This window comes from Lagenorhynchus albirostris, chromosome 1 (genome assembly GCF_949774975.1).
Source record: "Lagenorhynchus albirostris chromosome 1, mLagAlb1.1, whole genome shotgun sequence".
Lineage (NCBI taxonomy): Eukaryota > Metazoa > Chordata > Mammalia > Artiodactyla > Delphinidae > Lagenorhynchus > Lagenorhynchus albirostris.
Genome location: NC_083095.1, coordinates 34,480,378 through 34,500,000, shown reverse-complemented (window position 1 = coordinate 34,500,000; position 19,623 = coordinate 34,480,378). Strand labels below are relative to the sequence as shown.

Here is a 19,623-nt window from a genome sequence, read left to right as displayed (position 1 = left end):
GTCCCTTCCAGCCTACTCAAGCCCACCCAGGGGCTTGGGAGAGCTGCCTTCCAAGGGTCTACCCATGAAGTCCCGGTTATTGAAAGACACCACATCAGAACAAAAGGAAGGCCACCAAAGGAAGTACAGAAGATAAACCCTGGAAGGGGGCAGGGGTCAGACATGTAGCATTTCTCCTGGCCAAAGAGGAGAAGGGCATGATCAAGTTTTTTGTTTTAGAAAGCCATCTGGACCACGAGTTCCTTACCTTTGCATCCTCATGTCCTGGATAAAATTTGACATACGGTAGGGACTCAAAATCCAAGTGTTGAATGGAGGGAAAGGCACGGGGGCAGGTCCTCCAAGAGCGAGGGGCCTGGCCAAGAGGAGCTTGAAGGGCAGGTGGGTTGGGGGGGAAGACCGAGAAATGAGTTGTTCTGGGGGCGCCGTGATGGGTGCTGTTTGCTCCATACATGACCCAATCTGACTGTCCCTTTTCTTTAAGTAATGGCCCAGAGGAAAGGCCAGCATACACCGGGCTGGGCACTGACTGCAGCAGGCCCCTCCACCGTGGGCCTTAAGCCCAGCAACCCTGGCCCCTCACTCAGCCTCTCGCCAGACAGCTTCATCTACTGTGGAAGTACCGAGCCTTGCAACACTCTCAAATATGGCTCCAAACAGCACTTAGGCAAGAGTAATTAAAGGGAATGTTATCTCAGTCAGGCTCTCATTAGGCACATAATTAGACTGCTGAAAATAATTAACATTCCTTTTGACAAAGGAAGCAGAGGACCCATTACATTCACTAGGACGCCTCAGACCAGCCTGAGGAAGGCCGAGAAGAGAACTCATCACCTCCCAGGCCTGCACAGGACAGAGTCAGCATCCGGGAACCTAGACCAGGTGGCGAGTCCTGCCCTGGGCCAGGCTCCTGGGTGAGTGGACACAGATGGAAACGGACGCCTTCATGTATGTATTACAGATAACAATAACACACTCATACAGGCTCACAGTGAAAGAACTTGAAGGAAATGTATGACTATATCAAGATGGCAGGCCAGGGGCCAATGCCTAAATCCCCCAAGTCCTAGAAAATGACAGAAAAGACATTTTCTAAGAAGAATAAATCCATTACAGCACCAGAAAGCGAGGGAATTATATGGGCTCCCTGAAGATGGAAGCAAATGAGAATAAACAGATTCAGAAACCACAACCCCCAAAATAAAACCATGGAATAATAATAATAATGACACTCCCACAGCACATATATGTGCCAGACGCTGTTCTGAGCACATATTATCTCATCTAACCTTCACAAAAATCCTTTGAAATACAGACTATTATTTTCCCTGCTTTACAGATAAGACCCAGAGTTACACAGCTTTCCCAAGGTCATAGTGCTAGTAAGTGCCAGGGCTAGGATTTGAACCCCAGCAGTGCGGCTGAGGATTCTACACTCAGTCAGAGGAGTGGCTCTGCAGGGTCCAAGTTTGGAGAGATTGGGGCCCAGGAGACGCCCTGAGTGGTTGGTCATAGGATTTGGAGGAGCCAGGCAAGCGGGCTCCTGCCCCACCTCTCCACCCAGGCTCCTGCCGGGACGTTAGGGTAGGGAGGCAAGGGGACATGTAGACGGCTCCTGCATCCCCAGCAGGCACATCCCACCCTCCTGTCCACAACCAGGGGCAGCTGGCTCTAGAGCGCGGAATCAGGTTTCACACAGAGGTGACTAAAAAACCTGAAAATACAAAGGGAGAAGAAACACAACCAAGACTTACCAAACATTTGACAAAAACCAAAGCAAGCAAAGAAGCACCGAATTAGAGAACAGAAGTTGTAGCTGGAAAACAAAATCAATAGAGTCACCAGAATGAAATGTTTTCCAAAGTATGATTAATATCCTCTGAGGGATAAGAGGGGCTACTGAGTCTATGAACCCAAACGAAGCTGTTGCCAGAAGAATGATGAAGATCTCAGAAATGACGGAAATACACCATGGTTAACCACTTATCTCTGGATGAAAGAATAGAGCGACTTCATTAAAATGTTTCTTTATATAGAAAAACTATTTTTCTAAACTTCCTATATCAAACATGTGTTACTTTCAGAATCGGGAAAGTTATTTTTTAAAATGCCTGGTGCGAGGTAGGTGCTCAGTAAGGGGGTAGATCCTGTCCCCTACACCAACCCTTGGCCCCATCCAGACTGGTACATAACTTGCCGTCCCCCAATTTCTCCATCCATGCTCCTGTCTCCGGGTCTCTGTGCACACTGTTCCCCTCCTGGAATGCCCTTATCTATCGCTATTTACCCAGATTTGCCTGTCCTTTAAGGCCCAAAGATTACCCTTGTTAATGAAATGTCCCTTCATCGTACCTAACCCACTCTGATCCCTCCTCCCCCAAACTCCTAAGGGCACTTAATTCTCCAGGGTCATAGGACAGCTCTCACTGAGCTGTCCTGTGGGGTCACAGTACTGACAACTTACATGTCCTTTACCTTTCAGTGACCAAGTCTTGTCTCCCCAACTCAATGGTAGGCTCCTTAAAGACACCGAGAGGGAACTAGCTTTCGTCCCATACCCCAATGTGCCCAAATAAAGCTGAGAAGCTTTCGTAAGAACATTCTTATGTGTCAGTTGAATGAACGATGAATTAGCTTCCGATCCTGGTGGGAGTAGAAAGAGGAAAACTATTGTGGAAATGTGGTTTCTCAGCAGGGCTGGGCACAGCACAGCAAGGTCCTCCCATGTGGGTGATGCCCTCGAAAGTGGGTCACCTGGTCGCAGATAACTTGACCTCCCATGCCTTGCCTGGGATCCAGAAATACCTGCAAACCCAGGGTGGATGACTGGTAAATCTCGGGGCAAAATGTGGATAAGGAGTAAGACATTTATATGGTCTTAGGTTGTCTCCCCACAGATTGCTTATTAGTAGCAAGGAAAAATCAGTAAATGCACAGTGAAGAGATCGGACACCTTGACGAAGTGATCCAACTTAACATCACACGTAAGGGGCGAATGGACATCCGGTGCCTCTGGATGTAATACAATGAAAAAGATACAACATCACTCATGTGTATGCTAGCCAGGAGGGTATAACTCAGTCTAAATGTGAGGCAACAGCAGAGAAATCCAAAAGGAAGAACATTCTATTTTTTTTAAAGGGGGAGGAGGAGGCGGCTATATTCTTAAAAATGTCAATGTCATGAAAGACAAAGAAAGGCTGAGGAACTGTTCTGGATGAAAAGACTAAAGAGACATAACAACTAAATGCAGTGCTGGATCCTGGACTGGAGAGGAAATAAATGCTGTAAAGGACGTTATTAAGTCAATCAACAAAACTGTAAGATAACCAGCAGATTAGATAAAAGTATCATATCAAAGTTCAATTTACTGAAGGTTCTGTGAAACAATATCCTTATTCTTAGTAATCCACACTGAAATATCCAGAGAGAAAGGGCCATGATGTAGGCAACTTACTCTAAAAAGGTTCAGGAAAGGACCTCCCTGGTGGTGCAGTGGTTGAGAATCCACCTGCCAATGCAGGGGACATGGGTTCGAGCCCTGGTCCGGGAAGATCCCACATGCCATGGAGCAGCTAAGCCCGAGAGCCACAACTACTGAGCCTGCGCTCTAGAGTCCGAGAGCCACACTACTGAGCCTGAGTGCCACAACTACTGAGCCCACATGCCTAGAGCCCGTGCTCCACAACAAGAGAAGCCACCTCAATGAGAAGCCTGCGCTCCACAACGAAGAGTAGCCCCCACTCGCCGCAACTAGAGAAAGCCCATGCGCAGCAACGAAGATCCAACGCAGTCAAAAATAAATAAATTAAAAAAAAAAAAGGTTCAGGAAAAAGAGGGTGAAAGAGGGAGAGAGAGAAAACATAAATGATAAAGCAAATGAGGCAAAATGTTAAAAAATACTGGATCTGGATAAAGAGTATATGCGTGTTCTGTACTATTCTGGCAACTTTTCTGTAAGTTTGAAATTACTTCCAAATAAAAAGTTTGGAGAGGGACTTCCCTGGCGGTCCAGTGGTTGGGACTTTTTGTCTTCCAGTGCAGTGGGTGTGGTTTGATCCCTGGTTGGGGAGCTAAGATCTCACATGCCTCGTGGCCAAAAAAACAAAACATAAAACAGAAGTAATATTGTAACAAATTCAATAAGGACTTAAAACAAAAAGTTTGGAGAAAAAAACAACAACAAAGGGGTCCCTTCCATTAGACAGGGTGGGGTGGGGTGGAGCAGACATGGAGGGTGAATCCAGGGAGGACATTTGTCCTCACGTGTCTACACCAGCCCCAAAATTCCAGCCCTGTCACAATGTCCCTCACAGACACATTTCCTCTCCAATGGGGCCCTCCCCTTTTCTTACTTCTCCACCTATTTACTCCTTCCTCTACCCAAGATCAGCAATCTTCCAGGAGGCCGCCCTATCAGTACCACAGGACAGAACTGGTTAACCTTTTGGATCTATTCTTATATGTAGTTAATATTTTCTGGAGATGTTCTGACACCTGTTTTGTCCACAAGCCCATACTAACGAGTCAGGTTATATTTTTTAAGCCACAGCCCTCTAGGTGTTTCATGGTATTTCATTCCCCCCCCCCCCCCGGCAAATGTGTGGTTAGTCCTATTCATTCTGTCTGACTTTAGGCCTTTAGACCACGTTCATCCCTTCTGAGATCTCATGCAGGCTTTCTAGGGTAGATGCTCTGTTTCCCACACCCCACCACCATCACCACCACCTAACTCCAGAGTAAACCCCCTGCCCTCCCCTCCCCTCCCCACACACAAGCACAGCCTCCCTCCCCAGGTACTATGAGGAGGGGTAGCCACTTTAAATAATGCACCTCTTTAAACAAGAGGCAGCTGATGGAGTCTCTTTACGCAGCCTCACTGCAGGAAAGGGAATCGAGCAAACCATCTCATTGCACAACTTCATTTATTTATTAATTCAGAAATCCTTATATGCATCTTTTATGTACAGACTACTCAATGCTAAGTGGGTTGGAGTATGAAAGCTGAAGCACGACAGTGGAAATTCTACTGTAGCGTCAAATAGCAGAAGCCTACAAATAATAGCCTCCATTCCGACAGTGCCTTTTACTTAAATGAACCTACTTCAAGTTTATCTCATTATTCATGCATTCCTTCACACGTTCCTTAAACAATTACCCAGGATCTATGTCATGCCACCAGGTACACGCAAAGACCCAAGAGGCCAAGGGCCAAGCTCGGGCCACAGGTGGCTGACATTCTAAGTGATCCTGGATTGGCCCACTAGACACACACTGAGGGCACCAGCCACGACGGGACACCAGAGGAAGTTATTCTAAAGAAGAGAAAATGAGTGAGAATCAGAAAGAAGCTACTGTGGCTTCAGCGCACAAATAAATGTTGTTTCTAAGTACATGATTTTATATTATAATTTAGAATTATATTAACTTATTTTTAATTACCTAGGGGACCCTAAGCCTGTCAGTGCTGAGAGCCTCTAAAGATATTAATCCAGCCAAACAGTAAGTAGGGGTCGCAATCCTAAATGCCAACAAGGGTCAGCAGCCACCTCAACTTAGCGAAGACTCCGGAGCTATTAAGAAAGCAGGACTGGGCTCCCCTGGTGGCGCAGTGGTTGAGAGTCCGCCTGCCAATGCAGGAGACACGGGTTCGTGCCCCGGTCCGGGAAGATCCCACATGCCGCGGAGCGGCTGGGCCCGTGAGCCATGGCCGCTGAGCCTGCGCGTCCGGAGCCTGTGCTCCGCAACGAGAGAGGCCACAACAGTGAGAGGCCCGCGTATCGCAAAAAAAAAAAAAAAAAGAAAGAAAGCAGGACTGACAGGAGAGATTTATTGTGGGTGGGGGAGGAGAGGGAGAGAGAGAGAGGGAGTGGGGGAGAGAGGGGGGAGAGACAGAGAGAGAATGGCATCCATACTTCTGACTTGGGCAATAGCGGGCTCATTCCCTGAGAGAAGAGGATGCCGGCAAAGATGTGCATCGGAGGTGACCCACAATGAACTGCATTTCAGATGCTCGAAGTGTGAGATGCCCACAGGACTCTAGGCTGGAGGCAGGTCTGGGACCCCCGCTGGATGGAGCAGCAGAGAGGAGGACCCTCTGGGGAGAAGGTGCAAGGGGTGACATCTGGGGCTGGCAGAGGAGGAGGTACTGTGAGGGGGCCTGTGGAAAGGCCAGGGAGGGAGGAGGACACCAGGAAGGGGCCCCGCCAGGGAAGTGGGGGCAGGAGAGTGTCAGGGGTCACAGTCAACGGCAGAGGCAAGCCAGACAGGGACCGAGGAGGTTTAGCAGAAAGAGGTCCCTGGGGACCATTTAAGAAGGAGGTGTGACTGCAGAGGGAGGTGACTGAGACAGTGTGGACAGATGACTCTTCTGAGAAATTTACTTGTGAAGGAAAGGAGAGAGAAAATCTGCTGGAGATGTAGAGATGGGGGCAGGGGGAGGCATCCCTTCTCCCTTTCTCCTTCCTTCTTTCCCAGATAAGAGAGACCTAAGGATGTTTCAAGGCCAAGAAAAAAATAAAAAACACACACAGCGACGGAGAGCTTGTGGCTGGGACATACGTTGTGGGGCACATATAGATGCTCTGGGCTGTCCTGAGGTCATGGGGAGAGCACAGCAAGCCACAATCCCAAAGGCCAAGGACACGTGTGTCATTATAATCCCTTTACAGCGGCTTCCCTGGTGGCGCAGTGGTTGAGAGTCTGCCTGCCGATGCAGGGGACACGGGTTTGCGCCCTGGTCCGGGAGGATCCCACATGCCGCGGAGCGGCTGGGCCCGTGAGCCATGGCCACTGAGCCTGCGCGTCCGGAGCCTGTGCTCCACAATGGGAGAGGCCACAACAGTGAGAGGCCCGCGTACCGCAAAAAAAAAAAAATAATAAAATAAAATAAAATAATAATAATAATCCCTTTACAGAGAGGAGACCCAGGTAGCCAGAGTTAAGGTCATACAAGTACTAAGGTGCTGTGGCCCAGACCCAGAACACAGATCTCCCAGTTCCTGGTCCTGGTCCTTCTTCCAGACCAGTTGTTCTCAATGGGGCCACCCCTGGGATGGCGGTTTAAGGGCCTTCCGTCAGCACCATGGTGGGTGGGGAGTACCACAGGTACTTATTAGTGGGGACCTGGAATGCCAGACGCCCTGCAGTTCCCACAACAACCCACAAAAGAACCCCCCCACACACATAACTTTAGAACATTCCACTAGGCATTCGCAGAGGTGAAAAGCCCATTCATAATTATCGGCATCTAGAACAAAACTCCCTTTCTGAAATAAACAGAGGATTTTTGCATGGTTTTAACATACACTGACTTGTCCAGGAATGCCACCGGAGTGCAAGTCGAGGGGATACTGTACTGTGTGGAACTTTACCAAGAGTGGTCCACCAGCTGGGAAAAAGCCTCAGCGTCACCTCTCCTGGTATTTGAGTCACCCACACAACACACCTGTATCTTGTGGGTATTTGTAGCTGTTACATTCTCAGTGATTCTATGTACAGGTTCAAGCATCTGACTCCTTCCTTCTGTTTTCTGTTGTCGTGCCCAAACAATTACATACTGGAATATGTGATATTGTATTATAATTAACTTTTCCTTTATTTCTCTTAATACAGTTTAGGCATATGGACTTTTTTTTAATTTACGTATACAGGTATGTCATATTATCTATGAATTTTATTCGGGGTAATTAGGAGGCATTACAAATAATTGTTCTAATAAAAAGGGGCACCATCCCAGATTGTGGGATGCAAGGGAAACTGCAGTGCTGAGGGCAATGGAGGGGTGAGTAGAATCAGGGTGGCTTCACACGATCAATCCCACAGAGTAAATTCAATGGTCTTTCACAGATATGGACATGAAGTTCCTGAACGATGGGTACACGACGTGGTCAACCCATGGGGCTTAACACAACTATTCAGTTGGGGACCTTTGGGAAATTTCATCTCCACGATTAATTTAAATTATACTATACCTCAGCATTTTCCAGCACGTAATGACAATAGGTAGAAGACCACACGTCATCTGCAGGGCCCAGGGAAATGACAAATGCTTGAATATCTGGATGTGTTTAGAAGAAGTCAGAGAACTAGGTGCCAGGCTTGGTCTGGGGAATATCTTCTTAATGCATGAGAAGATGAGTAAACAGTATGTAATAGGTTAAAAAGGCAGGCCAGAAATACTTAGGGCTCCGAATCTGAGAGGGGCTGGTTATTTAATGGGAGGGGAAAGGTGGCCTAAATTCCCACAGGCATGCCCGTCACTGCCAAATAGGGATGAAAGGTTAAAAAAAACGTGTCCTTCAATCAAGATGGGATAGCTAACTGATTCATGTGTCCTCCCCATCTGAGGACACCTGGGGACTGGGAAAAAAGGAACAGCACAGCCTGCTGGCTTGGATGCTAATGGGAGACCTGGAAACAGGGCTTTCTGAGCCTGGCTCTTCCACTAACCCTCACAACTCTATTACCTCTCCTCTTGGTTTCCTCATCAAAAAAAAATGAAGAAAACACAATAGAACACTTTAGATTCCACCACTGTACATTCTTCTGTTGTTCTCATGTTCTTCCAGGAACACTTGTATGTGTGTGTGTGTGTGTATCTTTTTTTTTCTGTTTTTAATTTTAAAATGTCAGGTTGAAGCAGCCGTAGGGATTCACAAGCAGATTGACTCTCAAATGAGTTACTGCATCCCTTCCCAGAAGGAAGTAGAGGAACCTGGCTCACTTGGGCTCTGAAGAAACACCCAGATGCAGGACATGCATCTAGGAACGAGTTTACAAGTCCCTCTGCAGAGCTGACTCAGCCAGGGGGCCAACAGGGCCCTTCCCCCCACCCCCAATCCCAGGATTAAAGTGACGTACATGCACCCAGCAGTCACTCCCACCCTGAGGACACGTCAGTTCATCCCTGAGATGCCACAGCAGCAACAGGGAAGCCTTCTTGGTTTAGGAGTCAAGCAGGGCTGGGACTAGGGTGAGGGAGAAGTCACACTTGCCTCAGCACAAAACTTAAGGAGATGCCAAGAAAGACTTACTAATCAAGATAAATTATATCATAATGCAATATTTTAAAAAAACAGATTGGAAAACCAAGGCGTGGGCTATCATACTGGAACCAGGGCCAAGATTAGAGCAAGGCCAAGGAGGCGAGGTCACGTGAGGGTCTGTGATGTTAGCACAGTCCCGCATCCCAAGGACCTATCCACCACTTACTGCCAATAGCATCTCTGAAGAAATACCGCACAGAACCACAATCTCTGGTCCCAAACCCTTGGCATTCAGAATTGTTTAGATTCTTTTTTTAAAGGTAATGTAGAGCACATCCAGTAGATTACATAATCCCCACAGCAGGGTCTGGGGGCAGCACCCCCAAACACATGCACATTTCTGCAGCCAGATCTATGAATATTCACACCCTGCCTAGTAAAGAGACTGCCGGTGGCCTCACGTTCGTCCAGGTCAGGATTTGTCATCACACGAGTTAAAGAAAAGCCTTTTGGTTTTAGAATGTTTTGAATTTTGAAACTGCAGATAAAAAAGTGTGGGCCTGAATAGCATTACATTACGTCTCTTAAAGAAAAAAGGCGGCAGATTGGACCCAAAACTTTTGTTATAAACTTGTACAGAAAAGAGAGCTGCAACGGTCCTCAGCAGTGATCACCCAGAGGAAGGCGATTTCTAAAAGTCAGTCAAGCCCAGAGCAAACTTAAAGCATTTCCCACCAGCCAACCAACCAACTGACATTGTTAAATACTGTGTGTGTGTAAAAGCCTGTACAGAGTCCTGGGCTGTACTGAGACATACTAGACACGGGTCCAGCCCTCAAGAGCTGAAAGGTTAGAGGAGACTGGAAGGTGACCAAAAATCATTGAATATTGGAATCTGAAAAGGGCTAATCCACACCCACCCTTTAAAAATGATGAAACCGAAGTTCAGAGAGGGTGAAGGCCTTGCACAAGTCAGAAACAGAAAGTGAGTGGCACAGAGAGATCAGACTCAGGTGTGCTAAAACTGCTCTTCACTGCTCTCTGCATAAAAGCACATAATAATTGCCAATTTAGTGAGGAAATGAAAAGAGTAGAAAAAGATCCCAGAGGAAGTGGTTTTGGTCAAACACACCTTTGCAGCAAAGATGGGTTCCGACTTCTACAAGGACTGTAATTTGGGGAGGCAGCAAAGCAGGGGAGGGGCCTCCTGGCAGGGAAATAATGAGGTATGGGGCGGGGCGGGCGGGTGCATGGCGGGTGAGGTGGGCATGTGGGTTAGGCTCTGGTGAAGGGCACAGAATGAGCAGTTAGAAAAGCAGGTAAAGGCAATGCATAGAGAACTTAAATGCCAGAGTGAAGAACTTACAGTTATGTCCTAAGGCCGCATTTCCCAATCATTTGAGTTCTGCCTTCATGATTTATGGCTGCCCACAACCCTCTAGGAAGAGGCAGAGCATGGCTATTTAAATGAGCCCACTCTGGGGTCAGATTCTTTCCATCTGAATCCGGGCTCTGATGCCAACTGTGTGACCTTGGACAAGCTGCTTAATCTCTCTTTGCCTCAGTTTACTCATTTGTAAAATAGAAATAATACAAGTACCTCCCTTGTAAGAGTTACATGAAAGAGTGTTTACTGTCCTGAAAACAGTACCTGGCATTCATTTTAAGTATTCAATAAATGTTAGTTGTTGTTAATTTAAGTTAAATTTGTAGTTATATATGTACTGTAGCCTTATCCTAAGCTATAATATCCATGAAATCCTGGGCTTCTTGTGACAGCTGTGGTTTTGATGATACGTAACAAGAGGGTCCATCAAAAGTGTTAACTAAGGCAGTGAATACAACAGGTAGGACGCTCCCAAGCTGGTAAGAGGGCCTCCAAAAGAACCACCCAGGAAATCTGATATCTGACCTTGCAACTGAAAGGACAGGGTGGACTGGCATCTGACTATACCTGAGACACACAAGGTGTGAGACAAAAGCTGGCCATCTGCTGTGGGCGGAGCCAAGGGAGCCGGCTGAGCTGGGGGATGGGCCTGCATTCCCAGGTTCACTGCGCCAGAGGATGTGTGATTGTCTCCTTGGGCTAAAGTGGGCCACAAGCAAGTGAGGGCTGGCAAGAGATCAGAGCAGGTCTTGCCCAGGAGGGCCACTCGGACAGACAGAAGGACCTTAGCCGGAAGAGGCTGGAGGTGAATCGCGGATTTTAGGGGCTGAGGAGAGAACAGTGATCTAGAATAGTGGATAATTTGCTCTTTTCAAGACAACCAGGAGTAAACGGTCCCAGCAAATGTGGGGGAAGAGTGTCTGAGAAACCCATGAACGTGGCCACAAGAAGAGACTCAGCATTAAGTACCTGCCAAGCCCAGGAAGCTGGGAGCTGGCAGACAACAGTGCTGGCCAAGTAAGCCCTTTCCTGTCCCTCTCAGGGCAGTGACAAAGGACTGGATGTATTAAGTACTGAATTGAGACCGTTTGTGACTTAAAGTGACCACAGGACCTCCTACCGCCTAAGAATGACCCAGAAAGTGATGGGGCCTGATTGAGTTTTCCTCCCACGGCAGGGAAACAACTAATCCCACTGAATCAACATAAAGGTCCAGCAAGAGACACAATTAAGTCGTGTTAGTGAGTTAAGTCATCCCAATGAGTCATGTTTCTTTACATTCATTAGAAACATAGCTATTAAAATGAAATGTTTGTCCCTTTACCAACTAAAATCATCTCTCAATATTCCCAGGGGTATGGTAACCACCATTAGAAATCACTGCTATAGGGCAATAAGGAACTCAGGAATAAAGCAAGGCAGGTAGGGACAGAAAAGATGGGTTTGGTGGGTTCAATGGGAACTCATTTGCTCCCCAACCTTGAATACGATGAAATTAAAACAGAAGACGTACCAATGGAGAACAGAATCCTTGGACAAATGGCTTGCGCAAAGGGAAATCAAGGCGGCCCAATTTCACGAACAGAAAAGCTGTGACTCCCTGAGTTCCTAGGCGGAGCTCATAGTATGATCTTGCTCTTTTAAGTGGAGCTAGGGCAGCAGGGGGAGATACGTTCTCATTGACTCTGAGTCACTCGGAAGGCATCAGCCCAAGTCCTCCGGTCCCGGAGCCCTGGAGGATCCTGGACTGAACCAGGCCCTGGCATCAGCCAGATGTAAGTGCAGACTCTAAGACATACACCAAGGCACAACTTCCCTGCTGCCTTCACTTGGCGAAAGCGGAAGGACGGGGGCGGGGTGAAGTTTAAGTTTTAAGACAAGATACAAGGGGTGTACCTCATCATTTAGGAGATGGCGTGTATAAGGGTGAACAGACGCCACCTCTCGGCTGCCCCATTTAAACAAACGAGGAATGATCCGACCTAGTCCCCCTTCCCAAGAAGGGACTTGCTCCAACTGTATCTTAGTCCCCTAACTTCCAATTTGGCTTCTTTCTCCTTCAACCCCACCTCTGCTCTCCCAGCTGTGACTTCCTCCAACTCCAGACCAGCTGAGATATCGTTTGAGAAAAAACCGAATTATCCAGATTCTACTAGATGACCCAAGCATGATGGCTGGAGGAGGTGTTAGAGAATATCTCTTCCAACATTCTCATTCTACAGACAAGGAAACGAACTCATGTCACATGAGCTGAGACAAGAACCAAACAAAGTCCCCAGACCCCAGCACAACGCTCCATTACACACCGTCACGATAACTCTCAAAGGAGGTCAGCTCCCCTCCCGCAGGCCACCACCTCAATCTTCATTCCTCTTCCACAAACACCTCAAAGTGGTAGGAAAGCCCCAGAGTTAACTTGCCTAGAACAAACAAGGATAAAAGAGTTGAGGACCATCCCGATGAACTGGCCGGTCACCTTTGAATGGAGTAATCAGCGGCCACAAGTACTTCCTCAGAAGAACAGGATGGTCCAATGCTTACCGTACTTTGCAGAGTATACCTGGGACCAGGAGTCAGAATCAGGGTCTCCACAGCTGGACCATAATGACGGGCAGGGGAAGGCCCAGAAACTAGGTTGGAGGACGAGGCCTGGAGTCAAGAATCTGCTAAGACGAACTACTATGACTAGTGGAAGGAGGGTGACAGAAGGCAAAATGCTGCCCAGACAGCCTATCAAGCAAGAGAAAAATCTGGCATCCAGATGAAATGGGGTTTATGAGAACATCCCTATGCCAAGCAGAAGTCTGGTCCTCTTAGAGCAAATCCCAGGCCATCTGGTCTGCTTCCCCAGTGCAGGGTACCGACCCCTCTCTTCCCAAACATTCGTCAGGATATTGTTTTTCAAAGGAGAATCTCAATTTTCCTCTCCTTTTAAGTAGCTGTGTTTAATCCACACCAGCTCTCCTTCCTATACTTTAACTAACACCACCTCCACTTTACTTCCTCCCCAGCGTTTGTTCCACCATGCTATCCAAGGCTATTGAACACAGTAGCATCAGACAGATCTCAGTTTAAATCCCAATTTGGACTCTTGCTAGCTGTGTGACATGGGCAGTGACTTTATCCTTTATCGAGTGCTTAGCCCAATGCCTGGCATATAGTAAGTATTCAATAAACAGTGGCTGTCGTCATTATTATTGCTATGTTCACTGAAGCCAGCTGAAGCTCCCTGTGTGGAATTAAATCCCAGAGGGCTGACATGGGCTGTCCAAGGTCACACGAGTGAGTCAGGGAGGGATCCCGGATTTCCTAATTCCGGAAGCCTTCGCCAACCATCAGCTCCTGCACAAACAACAGCATTGCCCAACAGCCTAGAAATCTGGGTTTCTGATCATATCCAAGTACCACAGCTGATGATGTAATAGGTACTCGCCATGTGCTGGAAACTGGGCAGGCTATATGAAAGCTTTACGGCATCTACAGATCAGCATAGGAAGGTCATCTCCTTGTTTGTGGCGCAAAAACACAATTACAAAATGAAAGTCTGGAGCCGCTGCTTCTGTTTCCCACTGGTGACAATATTTCTCGCCCATATTTGCTTTCAGAAGGTAGATGAAAGTAAGACCACTGACCTGGCTGCCTTATTCCTGGCTTTAGAAAGGCTTTTTTGATCGGGAATGAGGCGGGGTGTGGGTCCTAGGGACTGAAGACTAAATGGAGTCTGGCCAAGGACAGCTATAGAAAAGAAGATGGGGGCTGGCAGTGGTCCCCACCGTTGCTCCAAAGAACTCCAGAACTCCAGAAAAGAATCCTCTCTTTGTGGCCCTTCAACCTCCTTCTTGGCTGGCATCCCTAGCTCGGGGCTGGTGTCAAGGCCTTAGGAAAACTCAGGGTAAGTGACCTTTCTGATGAAAACGGACCATTCCAGAAACTCACGTGACAGGAGCGCCTCTTAAAAACTGAAAGGAGGGCTTCCCTGGTGGCGCAGTGGCTGCGAGTCCGCCTGCTGATGCAGGGGACACGGGTTCGTGCCCTGGTCCGGGAAGATCCCGCATGCCGCGGAGCGGCTGGTCCCGTGAGCCATGGCCGCTGAGCCTGCGCGTCCGGAGCCTGTGCTCCACAGCGGGAGAGGCCACAGCGGTGAGAGGCCCGCGTACCGCAAAAAAAAAAAAAATTGAAAGGAAACAACAAATGAATGAACCAGCTAGAAGGCCTTCGTCATTCAAGTCCAACTACGAAAACAGTCAGAAATGGCTAACCCAGTGTGTCCTGAATGCAGGGCTTCTGACGTGGAAAGGAATGGCAGAAAGAGCCCTCTCCAATTACACTCCCGATTTATTAGATCTCCCTATGGTAAGTTAGGATTTAACAATGCAAGTCTTACTTTGTTTTAACTGCCATGCTTCCAGAGTGAGCAGCAAAAAGGAGCGATCTGAGGACCCAAGTCCTGCCCATGTAGACTGTCTGCCCTAATTCCAAGGATGCTGTCCCTCTATAGTACCAGCCACACTGAGAGCCAAGAGCCCTCAAAGGGTATCAAACTCCCTGTTGGGGAGCAAGCAGAGTAAAGAACAATGGGGAGCTGGATGTTCAGAAACAGGAATTGGCAATGACTTTGGTTACTCCTCAAGTTGCCAGACTTGATGGTGACCGACCCCAAAGGCAGAAGCACCAACATCCGGGGAGGGTGGAAAGTTACCTTTCAGAACCATCCTCTAAGGGACCAGGGGGCCAATAGCACTCACTCTGTGACCTCGACCCCACCAAATCTATACATAAAGGAACTGATGTTAAAATGAACATTGAGGACAGCCTTAGGGCGAAGCAGAGTGGGAGTTCACACCTGCAGGACGGATGTGAGCAAAGGGAAGGGAGCAGATTCTCTTTTTCATCTGGGAATGGGACAGAGAATGGGATAGATTCCTTATTCAGCCTCAGTTCTATCTATGGCTGTGAGTTGCAGGGGTGAAAACCCCTTCCTTTTCCTTGAATCACAGCAGCATGACACATCCCACAGCTCAAAGTCTGAGGCAAATGTACATTTGAAATCAAACACATAGGTACCTAAATTCTCTCAGTGCATCTTTATCTCATGATGGAAAAGCGTAACCAGTGGATCTCCTCCGGTACTTAACGGTAAACATTCTTAAATCCCAGGAAAGGAAAACTTCCCCAACACGGACATTCACACACACCACAGCCAGTGTGCTAACTCTTAGTGTGACTCAGTTTCCCTCCATGGAAGCCACAGTCAAAAGTACCACCTCCCAGCCCTTTCCCAGAAATCAGCTTAGACTTTACTTTTCAAATACAAAGCCTCTGACTTCTGAGAGGTGATGGTGGAGGAAGCAGAACACCTGGTCAGTAAGGCTGAGTTTCTTCTTGCTCAGAGCATCAGTATCCCTTCCGACATTCCCTTCTTAGCCAGGTGTTGCCACAAAGGGAGCTGAGAGTTTGACAAGTCAGAAATTATCCACACCTTAAAAGCAATGTTCCTGGAACAAAAAGTAAAAATAAAAAAATAACCCAAACCACCTTGTCTGTAAATTGGGGGTGGGGGAGGAGTGCAGAGGAAAGTAAAGAGATACAAATTTGAAAACAGTCAGGCTGTGCCAGGGTTAGATTTCCCTTCCCTCAAGGACAGCCAGATCTGATACGGCTGCTGCTAAGGTCAAGCGGCTTCACTTTACTGCCCTTACCCAGGTCTCAATTTATAACATCAGCGTCCCCAACATCATCAGAGACCCTTCTGAGAGCTTGGAGGGTGACTGTCACCGACATCCAGGCTGGACACCATCTACCAGAAAAAACCCTACTAGGAAGTAACCTGAAGGTATCCAGAGAGCAGAGGCAGACAGAAAAGCACTTGCTGCCCGCAAGCGCCTTTCTGATTAAAAACTTACACTTTTAAAACCAACACTGAGCTTTCCCTACCACAAACGCTGTAATGTAGCCCTTTCCTGCAAAATGACACCTTTCCCTTTAGAAACAGTATGTGAATCTGATACAAGTGAAATTAAACACAGTATAAGGCTCCCTAACTCATTTAACATCTTTCATTCAAGAACCCAGGGCACTTAAGTCACTTTATAAATGTAAAAACTCATGCCTCATCACTTTAAAAGGGGGAGTCGGAGGGAGTATCATTTTCCCATCTATGGTCAGTACATTTGAGTAACAGTCCATGGAAAAGCCCCTCTCTCACCACTGGAGGTGGGGAGGTCAGGCCTCTATACCATTATCCTCAGCTCAGAATAGCTTGGGGATTAACCCAAAGGGGAACTGAGCCATAATCAACCCTGCCCATTTAGAGGGGAAAGGGCCCTAGAAGTGGGGCGGGTGGTGCTCTCCGGTCTAGCACCTGCATCTGACTTCAGCCACAAGGTCCAGGGCCATATAGAGCTATAGCTCAGGGGACTTCATTTTTTCCTGCTATCCTTTACTGCTCCCTCCCTCCTGTACCTTTAAGTGACCAAAGTCAACACTAAATCAGCTTGTAATTTCCCTCCAAGGATGAGATAAATAAGTTGGCCCACTCTCTACTGTCTCCCCAGTTACTCAACTCTGTCCCCAAATATAAAGCCTAGGGGAGAAAGGCCAAGCCTCATCTCAGCCCATACCTCCATTCCTCTAGGGTGTCCTGGGAGGCCCACCTCTGGCCCAACCACTCACAGCATTAGTTCAGTCACAGGAGCAGACAGGAGAGTCACCCAGCAGTTCAACCCCCCCCCCCCCCCCGCCACAATCCAGTGCCTTCTGTCTCCACAGGCAAGCAGATGTAGCACTGCCTTGCAACCAGGGGGAAAATCCGACTCTCAAAGGGCTGTCTTTTCTAAGAGGAAGAAAGGCAATGGGCAGTCCTGCCACAGGATGGAAGCCGGTGGTCACATGCAAGCCAGATCAGAGCTGGAGGCACCTTGTTCTTGGAGACACAAGGTCGGGGACTGGGGACCTGGAAACTGGCCCATTTGTTTTCTAGAGAGAAAGACACTGTATCCCCCATCCCTGCCCCGGGAAGGCCCTTCAGCCCTCCCCTTGACCCCTCTTCCTGGTTACAGCAAAGAGAAAAACCCAGGCCCCCTGATGACCCAAGTCTGAAGGCCAGAATAACAGCTCCTTTGCTACTGGGTGCTGAGAACGCAGGAGAATTGGTGAGCTGAGCCCCCAAGGTTATGCTGGCGCAGCTCCCAGGGTCCTGCTCTTTTCCTCCTGGGAGGGCTCGAAGTGGCCTCAGAACAACCTGCCACCCTAAGCTCTGTACCTGAGGCAAACAAACAAACATACCCCCCAAGGAAACTGTGGAGAAAGAGGGAGACATAGTCCAGGGCAGGAAGGGAAGGGGATCAGTTTCTGACTGGGCACAGGAAGAGGGAAAGGAAGACACCTGGGAAAGAGGCCAATATCGCCTTCCCCTTGCTGTAATGGTCCCCATCCCAGCCCCGCATCTCCCACAGAGGACCGGAATCAGGGTGGGCAGATGGAGAGTTGGCAGCCAGGGGGCTGGGAAGGGGAGGACGCCTAGGTGTGCAGTCCACCATCACCTAGTTTTTCTATGCACCCTGGAGAGAGGGTTCATCTTGGCACGGTTCCCTCCCCTTCAGAAAAGTCCTCAGCCTCAAACTCAGGAGGGTCCGTGGTTCCCACTCCCAAGCCTCTCTAGCTTCCACCCAGCCTGACGCCCCCTCCGCTCCCCTGAGGCGGCCTAGGGGATGCTCTCCGCCCGGAGGAAGAGGGGATGTCAACCTTCCGCTGCCGGAGATCCCCGGCTGACCCCTTCCCCTCGCATCTCCCCAAGCCCCCTTTGTTTCAGGCGGTGAAAGTTGCCAGCGTGCACCCCCTTCCCCAACACGCCCCCCTGTGCGCCCATCCCCCTCAGGGAATCCAAGCCTGGGCGCACCATCTAATTTGCGGCTCGCTCTCGAGCCGGGGCACCGCTTCGAAACCGAAAGCAAAGAGGAAGCGGGATCCGGCAGCGCCCCCAGCCCGGTCGCCTGGTCTTCCCCATCACCGCACCATCGCCCGGGCCCCCCCGCACTCGGCGCTGCCCGCCCCGCGCGGCCACCTCTCCCGGCGGCGGAAAGGCCTCTCTGCGGGCATCGGGGGCACCTACCGGTGCGGGGCCGGGGCCGGGGCCGGGGCCGCGAGCAGGGGCAGGGCAGGGCCGGCCGCCTGCCGGGCGCAGGTGCGGCCGGGAGCGCTGTCTCCCCTGCTCGCTCCCGCTCCTCCTCCCGCGCCGGTGCTCGGGGCGCTCTCCTGCGCCGCCTGCTCCCCGCCCCCAAGCCCGGCGCTCGGGCTCCCCCCGCGCCGAGTTGCCGGCCCTGCCTCCCCCACGCCGCCGGTCCTCCCGCGCGGCGCCTAGTCCCGCATTGTGTGTCGGCCGCCGCCGCGGCGGTGCGGAGGTCGGGGGGCTGTTGTCGCCGCTGCCCGGGCAGAACGGAGCCGGCGGCGGCGGCGGCGGCGGCGGCACTCACCCATAGTACGGATGCGGTGCAAACTGCACATGCTCGCGTCTGACAAGCGCTCTGCCTCCGGCCCCGCTTAACTCCTTGCTCGCCCGCTCCCCCGCTCCCCCGCCGGGTCCGCTGCGCGGCCGACCGCACCGCCTCGCGCCGCCGTGAGTCGGCGGCGCCCCGGGCGCCTGGAAGCGCGCCCTCGGTCCGAGCCGCGGCGCAGGTGGCTGCAGTGCAGAGCTCCTCGGCCCTCCCAGCTTCTGCCACCGCGCCTGCGTTTGAGGTGTCTGCAGGAGCCCCGAGGAGAGGACCAGCCGGGACCCCTCAGCTCCCAGCTTGTAGGAGTTGTGTGGACTGCGTGTACAATGTCCACTGTGGGTATCCTGTAGGTCCCAGCTACCTGAGGGCCACGGTCAACATGGTATTGCAGACCCACTATATGCCAGCCTAATGTTCCGTGCCGTCCATTCATTGAAACGGGCCTGCAAGATGAGTTTTATTATCCCCATTTTCAAGATGGAAGAACTGAGCCCTGTGGAAGTTACGGAATCTACCTAAGGCAGAGCCTGAACGTCCAAGGCCCACAGTTTGGTTTATACCACAAAGATTAAACATAAGATTTTCCTTCTGAAGTCAATCTCGATTCTTCTATTGGAAGGTGGAAAATAATGGATGTCATCTAGAAAACCTGGAGATTTTGGTATGTGGAACTGTGGGAAATCAGTGGCAGAGGGCCCTGCCTTGAGACAGGCCCCTCAGGCGGGTCCTGGGTCCTGCAGAAAGGCTGCGCAGGGAGTAG

General features: G+C 49.8%; 1 protein-coding gene across 4 annotated transcripts in view; it reads right to left on the bottom strand.

The window, feature by feature from the left end:
* The window catches only part of TMEM229B (transmembrane protein 229B), a 40,330-nt gene extending 21,343 nt beyond the window's left edge, over positions 1-18,987 (bottom strand). For 2 of the 4 annotated variants that reach the window (XM_060140800.1, XM_060140790.1), the window contains exon 1: positions 18,846-18,986. The gene's annotated coding sequence lies outside the window, so the exon portion shown is untranslated. Of the gene's footprint in view, positions 1-18,484; positions 18,618-18,845 lie in introns of those variants that run through there. The other 2 variants (XM_060140809.1, XM_060140779.1) reach the window with 2 other exon arrangements.
* Positions 18,988-19,623: the final 636 nt, after the last annotated feature.